This window comes from Ixodes scapularis, unplaced genomic scaffold (genome assembly GCF_016920785.2).
Source record: "Ixodes scapularis isolate PalLabHiFi unplaced genomic scaffold, ASM1692078v2 PGA_scaffold1__304_contigs__length_218370807, whole genome shotgun sequence".
In the NCBI taxonomy this organism is placed as follows: Eukaryota; Metazoa; Arthropoda; class Arachnida; order Ixodida; family Ixodidae; genus Ixodes; species Ixodes scapularis.
The window spans coordinates 65,551,762-65,561,975 of record NW_024609846.1 but is presented as its reverse complement, the minus strand read 5'-3'; the positions used below and the strand labels follow the sequence as shown (position 1 = coordinate 65,561,975).

Genomic DNA, 10,214 nt, shown 5'->3' with positions numbered 1-10,214 from the left:
CCTCACTGAACGCACCATGTGCGTAAAGGTCGGCGGAGCGCTGAGCAAGCCCCGACGAGTCGACCATGGCGTTCTCCAAGGGAGCGTAGTCAGTCCGCTCCTGTTTGCGCTGGCGATTGCACCACTCCCAGCCGCAGCAAGGGTAGGCGAGGAACCAGCACTCCCGATAAGCATGGCTGTCTATGCGGACGACGTGGCGCTCTGGTCCACGGCCCCAGGCTACCGTAGGCAACGGATGGCACGCGGCCTCCAGAGAGCACTTACAAACACTGTGTACCACTTGCATCCACTGGGTCTGACAACATCGGCAGAAAAGACTCTTGCTCTATGTTACGCACCAAGGAGACCCTCAAAGTTCCAACCGACCCTGTTCATTGGAGATGTCCCGGTGAGAGTGGAAAAGACAGTCACGTACCTAGGACTCACCTTGGACTGGAGGCTATCCTGGGGCCCAGCAACGCAGGTGGTGCTCCAGAGGATGCGAACGCACACAAATATCCTCCGCGTGCTTGGTGGAACTACCTGGGGCAAATCACAACAAATGCTACTACAGCTATACAAGGGTCTCATTCTGGCTCGCCCACTCTACGCCTTACCGCTCATTCGACTGAGCGGCAATCAGATCGAGAACCTAGAGAGAGCGCAACGCGTAGCTCTAAGAATTTGCATCGGAGGTCCCCGTTCGGCATAGTCACAACACACTCTTACCGAAGCAGGTATGAATACCGTTGACAACCTTCTGCAAGAACGAGCGCTCGGACATCTCATCCGAATGAGCAACTGCGACTCTACCATCACGCTCTTGATAGGCATCGCCGAACGTACAAATTCGGAACTGGGAGCGCAACTCTGCACTTTAGGCGACATCGCGGGTACACCAGGACCGCTAGCTCCACTTCCAGCTCTACACACAGATCCTCACCCTCTGAGGGTTAGTATCTGCATACCAGGGCTGCGGACCAAGAAGAGTGCAGCAGTGGTAACCGCTCCGCAGCTGACGGAAAGTCACTTGGATGCGGAGTACGATGGGCGGACACGCGTTTTTACCGACGGGTCGGTAGACCCATTTGGAGGCACAGCAACAGCAGCGGCCTTCTTTGAGGCTGCAGCCGTAGGTATACACGAGCGCCTGTCCCATCAGGCGTCCTCTACTACCGCAGAGCTGGCGGCCATACGACTTGCCCTCTGGGGAATTCGGACAGGCTGCGCACGGGGGCTCAGCTGGGTAGTCCTGAGCGACTCAAGAGCGGCTCTCGGGCTACTATCGGGGCTAGAAAGGGCTACGCCTCTGGCGCGGTCAGTCGCACAAGATGCAGCCGAGCTCCAGGAGAAAGGCCACGAGATTATCTTCCAGTGGACCCCCATCATTGTGGTATCAGGGGAAACGAAGTCGCCGATTCTCTAGCAGTGCAGGCTCACAAAAACCCCGGATGTCCGCTTTCTACAGTTCCCCGTTTCTCCGACGCCAAGCTTCTGGTGAGAAGAAGCATCACACGACAGAATCCGGACCCGAGAGTGGCGGACGGCACGTTCTCAGCCCGTCTCCCACGAGGGTTAGATCGTCACACTGCCGCGGTGCTCCACCGTCTGCGGACCGGAAGCGCTTTCACACCAGCGTGGATAGGCTGCTTCAGGCCTGATTTCAACTCCAATTGCCAAACCTGCCAGGAAACTGCCGACGCCGAGCACCTTCTCCTACACTGCACCGACTACAATGACGAGCGTACTGCCCTCCATAACGCCAATTCCCGCCTCGGACTTTCCAGTGCTAGCCTGGACGACCTTCTGCATCCGCGGGCAACGCGAGCTGTGATAGACATGGCACTAAAAAAACTAATAACTTACATGAAGGACACGGAACTCCTAGAAATTCTTTTGGAGACCACCTACAGTTCAACACACCAAAAGAAGGCATTACTCAATCTACCGTTCCAGCTCATGATTACGACATCTGCATTTCAGACACAGCTTGTTCTGCCAAGACAAGAAACGTCATTCCTTCAACCGAACGTTCGTGTCGACATTACCTTGAGGCACAGTTACCAGCCAACGCAGCTTTAAGATATTTAGCTATTCGCCCTAAGACGGCTCCACATCAAACTTCGACAGGCTTTGCGTGCTGAGGCTTGGGTCGTCCAATGACTCGACATGCCGTCGACGGCCAGGACATCCCCCTGCACCTCGCTCCCCCCCCCCCCCCCCCCCCAAACCTAATCCTCTCTCTTTCTATCCTTTCTTTTTCACCCAATCCCCTTCCCTATCGACAGTGACATGTGCACACTAAGTGCACAAGCAACAGTCGATTTTTCCAAAAAAAAAAAGAAAGATATAATAAACATCGGTTTCACTCACTCACTCACTTGGTGAATTCCTGTAAAAATAATGAGGTGAAAACAAACCATTCATAAACAATTTGCAACCACGCCGCGCGTACAAGCCCGTCACCTTGAACATTTCCTGCTTGGGGTAATGGGCTTCAAACGAAATTCAAGCGCCGTAGACCTGAACGTCACAATCTGTAGCAGTCGTTAGGGGCACCACACTTTTCCGGAAAGGTCTATTGGATGAGTCAAAAGCTGAAAATGTGCGCCTTTTTATTTTCCTTCCTCTAGACGCGTCTGTAGCTGCGTGTAAAATATTTAACTGCTATATTTGACTAACATTTAAATATAAAGTCGACATATATATGTCAAGTTCAGAACCGGCACCACTGGTTCAAAAACGCAATATTACTGAGAAGTAAAAAGTGTGCTGGAAAACTAAACACACTGAGTTATAGTAATAAAAAAAAGAGAAAAAATACGATTATTAAAGCGAAAAAAACACGATGCTTAAAAAAAAACACGTAAAATTAAGCCTTAAAAAAAGCTAAATCACGCTTAAAACAATGGCCGTGACGTACAAGCGTTTATCCGGTAACTAATTCGCAACTATCAGCGATGGTCGTACTGCGGTCTGAGAATTCGCGCTCCGTATACAGGGCCCGTTTTCTCGAACGCGAACCGTGGGTTAAAGTTAACTATTGTCCCTAGAAGAGGGAATTCTAGGTCACGTGACTGGGAGAGCAGGGGCGCCGAGGGAGGAGCAGTACCTACAAGCAAAATGGCCGCGACGTCGCCTAATGAGGGCTAATAGTTCTTCTTGGTTCCGCTAAACATTCATTTCGATCCGGCTGTTATATTAATGACGCACCATCAACCTATTAGCATGTCAAGCAAAGCGTAGTTCAGAGGGACTACTAAGCTGACCGACGGCAGCATTCCGCGAACGCATCACTCTTTAGCAGTCCGGGATCCAAGACATATGACGGTACATAAGCCTTGCAAGTGTTTTTATGGTGAGTAAAAAAAAACGTTTTGCGAACGAGTGTTGGTATATATTTATACTAACACGTTTAACTTGTTACACTATGCACGCCAACTCTAGAGCAGCGATTACTTTGCGAAGAAAGGGGGTTATCCTCGTTAAAGTCTTCGTACCGGGTGAACTGCTGGGACATTGTACTGTTTTTTTTTTTGTTGTTCGCAGTGCGCCGACAGTATGCCGACAGCATCGAAGTTCCTACATATCCCCGGTGGCCAGCAATTCAACGGTGACGAGAAGCTCAGCTCCCCGTCACAGGTGGATCGGTTGGGCAAAAGGAAAAGGGGGCAAACAGTTGAGATCAGCAGGAATCGCAGAAACGTCCATCGCAAGGAACAAAAACGAGACTACAGCACCGGCGTTGCCAGGCTGGAAGGCACACGGGAAAGTTATGCATTGTTTATGGCGAAACATATTGAAGGAAATGTTTGTTATATTTTCGAATATTCGTTGACAAACTCTAGCATAGTAGCTAAAATTTCTTCGTACCATCTGAAGCAAATAAATTGGTCTTCAAGTACAACATTACTATATTTTGACTTAAAATACCATACTAGATCGATAACAACCAGAAGAAAAAGAGGATAAACAAATGACTGCCTTGCTTCACCGATAGATGGCGCATCTTACTGCCCAATCAAAACTAATTGTTGTCATATATCCAGCTGTTTATTAGTTACCTAGGTACGTTTTCCTTCCTAGGCACCGTGGTTTACCAAAATGGGTTTACCATCGCTTCGAGAAAACTGGCCCGATGATCAGCTTCAAAATAAACGTGCTTATTTAAGACTTCCTGATTTGGAAGTATGAGGTACGTCTCTTGTATCGCTTGTATTTCACAAAATTATTATTACTGATATGTCGCAAAACCAACCTCGTACTGCTGTTCTACAACGATCCTCCAGTTGACAGCCATTTTGATAGAAACTGGCACGCCTACTGTAAGCTGTGAAAGTTGCGAATATGAACAAAATGGCGTATCCGCTAAAAAGTCTAAACTCATGGTTTTCTGTTGCGCACAACATTATCAATTTAATTTCACAATGATTATAATTTCACGGCAAGCAAGCATACCAGAAGTGGCTGATGGCAGTGTCTTTTTTGCGTTGATTCATTAACTCATATGCGACCATTTACTGCTTCCAGGCATTGGGAATTGTGGTGGGCTCCAGACGCTGGGTAGATTGTATGCACTTCAAAGACACTCTCGTTCTGGAGTAAATTAAGATTAAACGCTTCAAGAGGAGGCAGTAGCTTTCAACTTTATGATGAGTAGATTATTTCGAAGTAAATTGTAGCAACATTCAGATTGTGGTTTTTATCGTTTTTTTTTTTTAATTTAGCAGGTAATTGAACAATGCTTAGTTCTGCCCGCCGCGATACGGCGCATGACAGTGAGAGCACGGAGTGCTCGCTGCTCCATCGGTAAATTGCAAAGCAGTGATGAGCGAAAATCAGATAAAAAAAAAAAAAAACGTTCCGGTTAGTAAAACAAGATTAGAAAGAAAGTGATATGTGACTGGATGTCTAAGAGTGATTATGTTTAACCACAGAACCTCATTCACACCGGCGTCAACCTCGCATAATACGAGAAAGTGATCTTGTTTCTACTTCCCCTCTCAACGCCTACAAACCGAGTGCATTGGCCGCCACGCGCGGAAAATATCGTGATGCAAATACAAGAGCCAATGAAGGCAAAATCCCTCTCTCCCTGGATTACGTCATATTTCCGACCCTCGGCACCGTTTGCTTATCCGGGGACGCGGATAAACTCTCCGACATTATGCAGAGTGCACGAGTGGTCGGTATACGAGCACGCCTGGTGCCGCTCCTAGCCGCTGGTGGGCGACGGACGCAGCCCGTCCCTACCGCCGGGAGAAACCCTACAGCCCACGGAAAGAAAAACGATCCCTTGTTGACGCCGCCGACGGCCGTAGAAAACAGCGCACACCAGAAAGATTCGCGGAGGGACCGACCCTGATTCGATTTGCGCGTTGATTAAGTTGGCCACCGTGTTGATGTTCCCAACTGAGCGAGTGTTCCATCATTGCCACACCCATCCGACTTCATTTGGCTTCGTCCAGGGGGTCGGCGGGTCCAAGGCCACCATTTGGTTTGGAGCACGTGCCGATGACGTCATCGTTTCGAGAAGACGAAATCGATTGCTTAAACAAACAATGACGCCTTGGTGACAGCGTACACACCATTCTGGGATGCCGATCGTCTTCTTGAGTGTGCTTATTTGTTGGTTCTGTCCCGAATCAAAGCGGTTCTGATTCCCGTAATAAAACCGGGATTTCGTCACGCCACGCGGTCTGGAACAATGTTCATGACCTTTATCCACGCCGAGTTAGCTGGGACTAAAGATACTTGACACTGGGAAAGCAGCGCCAAGCTACCCGCATGCTCGCCATTTTAATCTACGGAATGAATAGTTTCTTTTTTTTTTTACTTATTCAGTATTGCAGGCAAAGCTACAAGCTCGAGCTGGCCCGCGCTCCTGGCTTTCAGACGTGCCTTTCTAGCGCGAGCGCTCGTTGTGCGAAAGAATGTTTTAAAGCCCTGACCTTGCGCTTTCGTGGTTGTTGCATATGCTGCAGTCTCAGAGAGACTATACGGGAGGAAAGTCGTCTGCTTCATGCGCACGAGTTGCGGTGACTTCAGAAAGACGCCGAGCTTTGATTGCTTTTGAATTAAAGGACAATGGGTAGTCCTCAACGCTAGATGTCTTTAGGTCTACCCACTATTTTTTTTTCAATGAGCCAATAAGAGCTCGGCGTTTTGACGTCACCACAACTCCTGCAAAAGAAGCAGACGAACTTGCGCTCCGCAGAGACGCTTGTCAGGAGCTGTTCTTGGGCGCCGCCATAACCGACCTTACATTTTTGTCCCTCGTATTACGTTTACTTAACTTCATAATGACAAGACCAGGGCAGGTCATGCCATTTTAGATTATACTGTGTCCATCTCCATAGCGTTGGCCTTTGTTGAAGCTCGTCAACACCCGCTTCACTGGCTCGGTATCTGGGCGAGACAGGTAAGAGAAGAGAAGGTCAGCGAATTCGGCAGTAATCTGGTGCGTGTGCAAAGCATCTATACATGTTTTCACTGTTTATAAAAAAGCACAGTCCACACGTGCTACAGCACAGTCCAGCCAGCGCTCGCTCGCAACTGCGGCCAACCAGAAATATCCCGTGCACAACTCACATACACAACAATGAACGCGCCCTCTTGCGCTAGCAAGGATTATTAGCGGCGAGATGTTTCGGTGCCGCCCTCGTCCGGTTACCTTTCGTGACGTCATTACCTTGTGCACAACATGTTCGATGGTGTTTATAATGGGCATGGTGGAAGCCTGAAATCATAGCGTTCTCAAAGCAACACTGCAAACACCGTCAAAATTTAAGTTCCTACATTCCTCTTATTTCCATTCTTTGCTGACGTCATAGTCAGCATTCCGCCAATTGTGGCGGGCCGACCACAGCGACGCTTTAGATCCCTCACGTCGCCAATAGATCTATAGGGAGTATTCACTAGACGCCATATTTGTGGGTGCCGTTTAGGGCGCATGCTCAGAACGAGCTCACATCAATAGGCTGCTAAGACCGGCACTCTTGATGGTGCGGAATGCACGTTGCAAATGAACTGTGGAAGCTCGCCATCAGCACGCGCTCAGCATTCGCGCACACAGCTATGGTCGCCAGTGAATACTTCCTATTGCTAGATTACCCAAGCATCAAGTAGAATGCAGGGACTGGTGTTCCACGCGCTGCGCGTGCTGGCCTCAGCACTAGTAACCTTTTTAAAGAAAATACCTAAAACAAATGGCATCTTGCACGCGCGTTCTTCAACGCTTTATTTTGGTTATTTACTTAGAATCCTATATACGGGGAACGCGTGTGCTTCTGGCGCGTGGCACACCAATCCCTGCATTCTCCTTGATGCTTAGGTAATATAGCAAATGGTCTATTGGCTGCGAGATGTTTTGGTGGCATCCTCCTATGGTTACCTTTCGTGACGTCATTACCTTGAGAACAAGAAGTTCGAAGGTGTTTGTAAAGAGCATGGTGGAAACTTGAAAGCATAGCACTCTTAAACCAACGCTGCCAACACCGTCCAAATTGAAGTTCTTCCATTCCTCTTAATTCCGTCGATGAGAAATCCTTTGCTGACGCCATAGTCAGCATTCGGCCTATCGTGGAAGACCGATCACAGCGACGCTTACCCAAACATCAAGCATAATGCGATTGGTGTTCCACACGCCGCACGTGCTGGCCTTAGCAGTAGTAATTTTTCTAATGCAAATGCCTAAAACAAATTGCGTCTTGCACGCGCGTTCGTCAACGCTTTAGTTTGGTTATTTACTTTGAATCTTTTATAGACCTTTTCCGCTCACTCTCGCCTCCGACCGCCAAGTAGGCATATCCGGTATGGGCGACGAAAAAATATCAGAACGTTTCAACCTGCAAATTGTAAAAAAATAGAGGGGAGGCAAAACGAGAATGTGTGACGGTTACGTTTATATCCTAAATGCCTTCTATTGGCGCGGCGACGGCAAAACAGTGTTTTCGACCATACTGGAATTGACAACAATTCAAGATGGCGGCGCCCTTGCGAAAAGGTCTATGCGGTGAAGGCGTGCGCGTATGGCGCGTGGAACATCATTCCCTGCATTCTTATCGATGCTTGGGTAATTTAGAAATAAGTCTATTGCTAGCCGCGCACGCTAAAAGCGCGAGCTAAAGTTGCTTTGGATGAAGCCTTGGTGGGGCTGCATAGCGCTCTTGCAGCGAGTGCTCCAGTCAAGGCAGTCAAGGCTAGCCACTCGCGCTTGCACAGCCTTTGCAGTTAGTCCATGCTAAGGTTTGGGTTCAATTCCCACCCCTGCCCGTTTCGATCTGGATGAGAATCGTACCGACGTGCTGTAGTTTATCACTACTGCGTGGTGCATGTTAAAGACCCCATGCTAGCGGTTGTACTGCACTGGCTAAATTTCTCATCTAGAGCTGAGAGATTTGTCGCCCGTTCAGGGAGACCAAGTTCTAGGCTGTATAAACATACACACAACCCAATTTCTCCATGCTAAAATTGAAATTCGCGGTGACAGTTACTTCATGAAGGCCTTTCTTGTATGGCCAGATTTTGTTATCCACACACCGGCGAAGCAAGTGCGCATCTTGCTAGGCGGCATTGAAAAATAATTGTTCTGTCTCTAAATATGAAAGAACAACAGTGTTGGGTAAAATACATCTAAAAGGTACTATCGGAAACAATATGAGCGTGAACGTGCCTCCGCGTGTCGCTGCTACCTGAGGCGCCGCCCTGTGGCGCCGTTGTGAAGTTTTGCGCATGCGTGTAGAAATCCTGTCGCTGTTCTCGCTTTGACTGTCAGCCCCCGTCTGTCGTCTGCTATGCGCGCGCTGGCGGCCGCTCGTGCTGTCGTCTGCTAGGCGACTCCTGTGAGCGCTGGCGGCCGCTCACGCTGTCGTCTCCTATGCGACTCGTGTTCGCGCTGGCGTCCGCTCGTGCTGGCGTCTGCTATGCGACTCCTGTGTGCGCTGGCGGCAGCTCACGCTGTCGTCCCCTATGCGACTCGTGTTCGTGCTGGCGTCCGCTCGTGCTGGCGTCTGCTATGCGACTCCTGTGTGCGCTGGCGGCCGCTCACGCTATCGTCTCCTATGCGACTCGTGTTCGCGCTGGCGACCGCTCGTGTTGTCGTCTGCCGCACAACATTGCGTGCTCCGGCGGACACACGCGCTTTCTACGCGAGTTGTGTTTGCCCTGGACAGCTCGTCCCTATATGCTTGTATTATCCGGTTCACCGTTTTCAGCGGTCTTCCAGCCATGCTGGATATAGCCCTCTGAGAGTAGCCTCGGAGGGACAGCTCAACTATGTTGATCGTTCGTCGTCAGGAACTCCAGCCATTTTTCACTCAACTGAATGTTTTCCGGGCTCACCGTGGTTGAACGCTAAGCTTTGCAGATTTTATTTCATTTGTCTGTTGTCGCTGTATCTCGACCCAATGAAAGAAGCCAGCTACTTATCACGTATCAAATGTGGGCATTGCGTTATCGCACAGGAAACTCGTGAATCATGTTAAGTCGTTTGTCTGAGTTGTGACGGAAATACACGAGTCGCCTAGCAGACGACAGCACGAGCGGCCGCCAGCGCGCGCATAGCAGACGACAGACGGGGGTTGACAGTCAAAGCGAGAACAGCGACAGGATTTCTACACGCATGCGCAAAACTTCACAACGGCGCCGCAGGGCGGCGCCTCAGGCAGCGGCGACACGCGGAGGCGCGTTCACGCTCATAATGTTTCCGATAGTACTTCAAGTAAAGTACAAAGTAAAGGAGACGTGATGTACTTTAATTAAAGTATTAAGTACACTGGGAGCAACGTACTTGAAGTCAAGTACTATAAATACAATGTACTTTCAAAGTAAACTACAAGCATTTTAACAAAATCTTTCATGATGCCCTTTCATTCCCCTATATAGTGATTTTTTAACTGGTATGCATTGCCCAGGGCCCAGAGGTAATCAGGGGTGCATGGCCAATTTTCAAAAACAGCGGCGAATGTTTGATAAAGTCAAGTGGCCACAGAGTAGAGATTTTCAGGAATGGAGCCAAATTCAGAAGTTTCTCTTCTGAATTTGGCGCCCCTTGCACAGGATTGTTGCACCCAAGGGGGCAAAATGCACTAGGGAGAGCATAACGTCAGCCCCGTTGCGTCCGCAAGCAACCCTGACAAAGAGGAGTGTCCTCTCCTTAATGCAAAAAAACAGTGAGTGTGCAAGCGCGCTGGTGATAATTAATCATAATGTGGCACCTGAGATTGGAGTTCGAA

General features: G+C 49.1%; 1 pseudogene; it reads left to right on the top strand.

The window, feature by feature from the left end:
- Positions 1-718: 718 nt before the first annotated feature.
- On the top strand, positions 719-1,813 carry LOC120842360 (annotated as a pseudogene).
- The last annotated feature ends 8,401 nt before the right edge of the window (positions 1,814-10,214 follow it).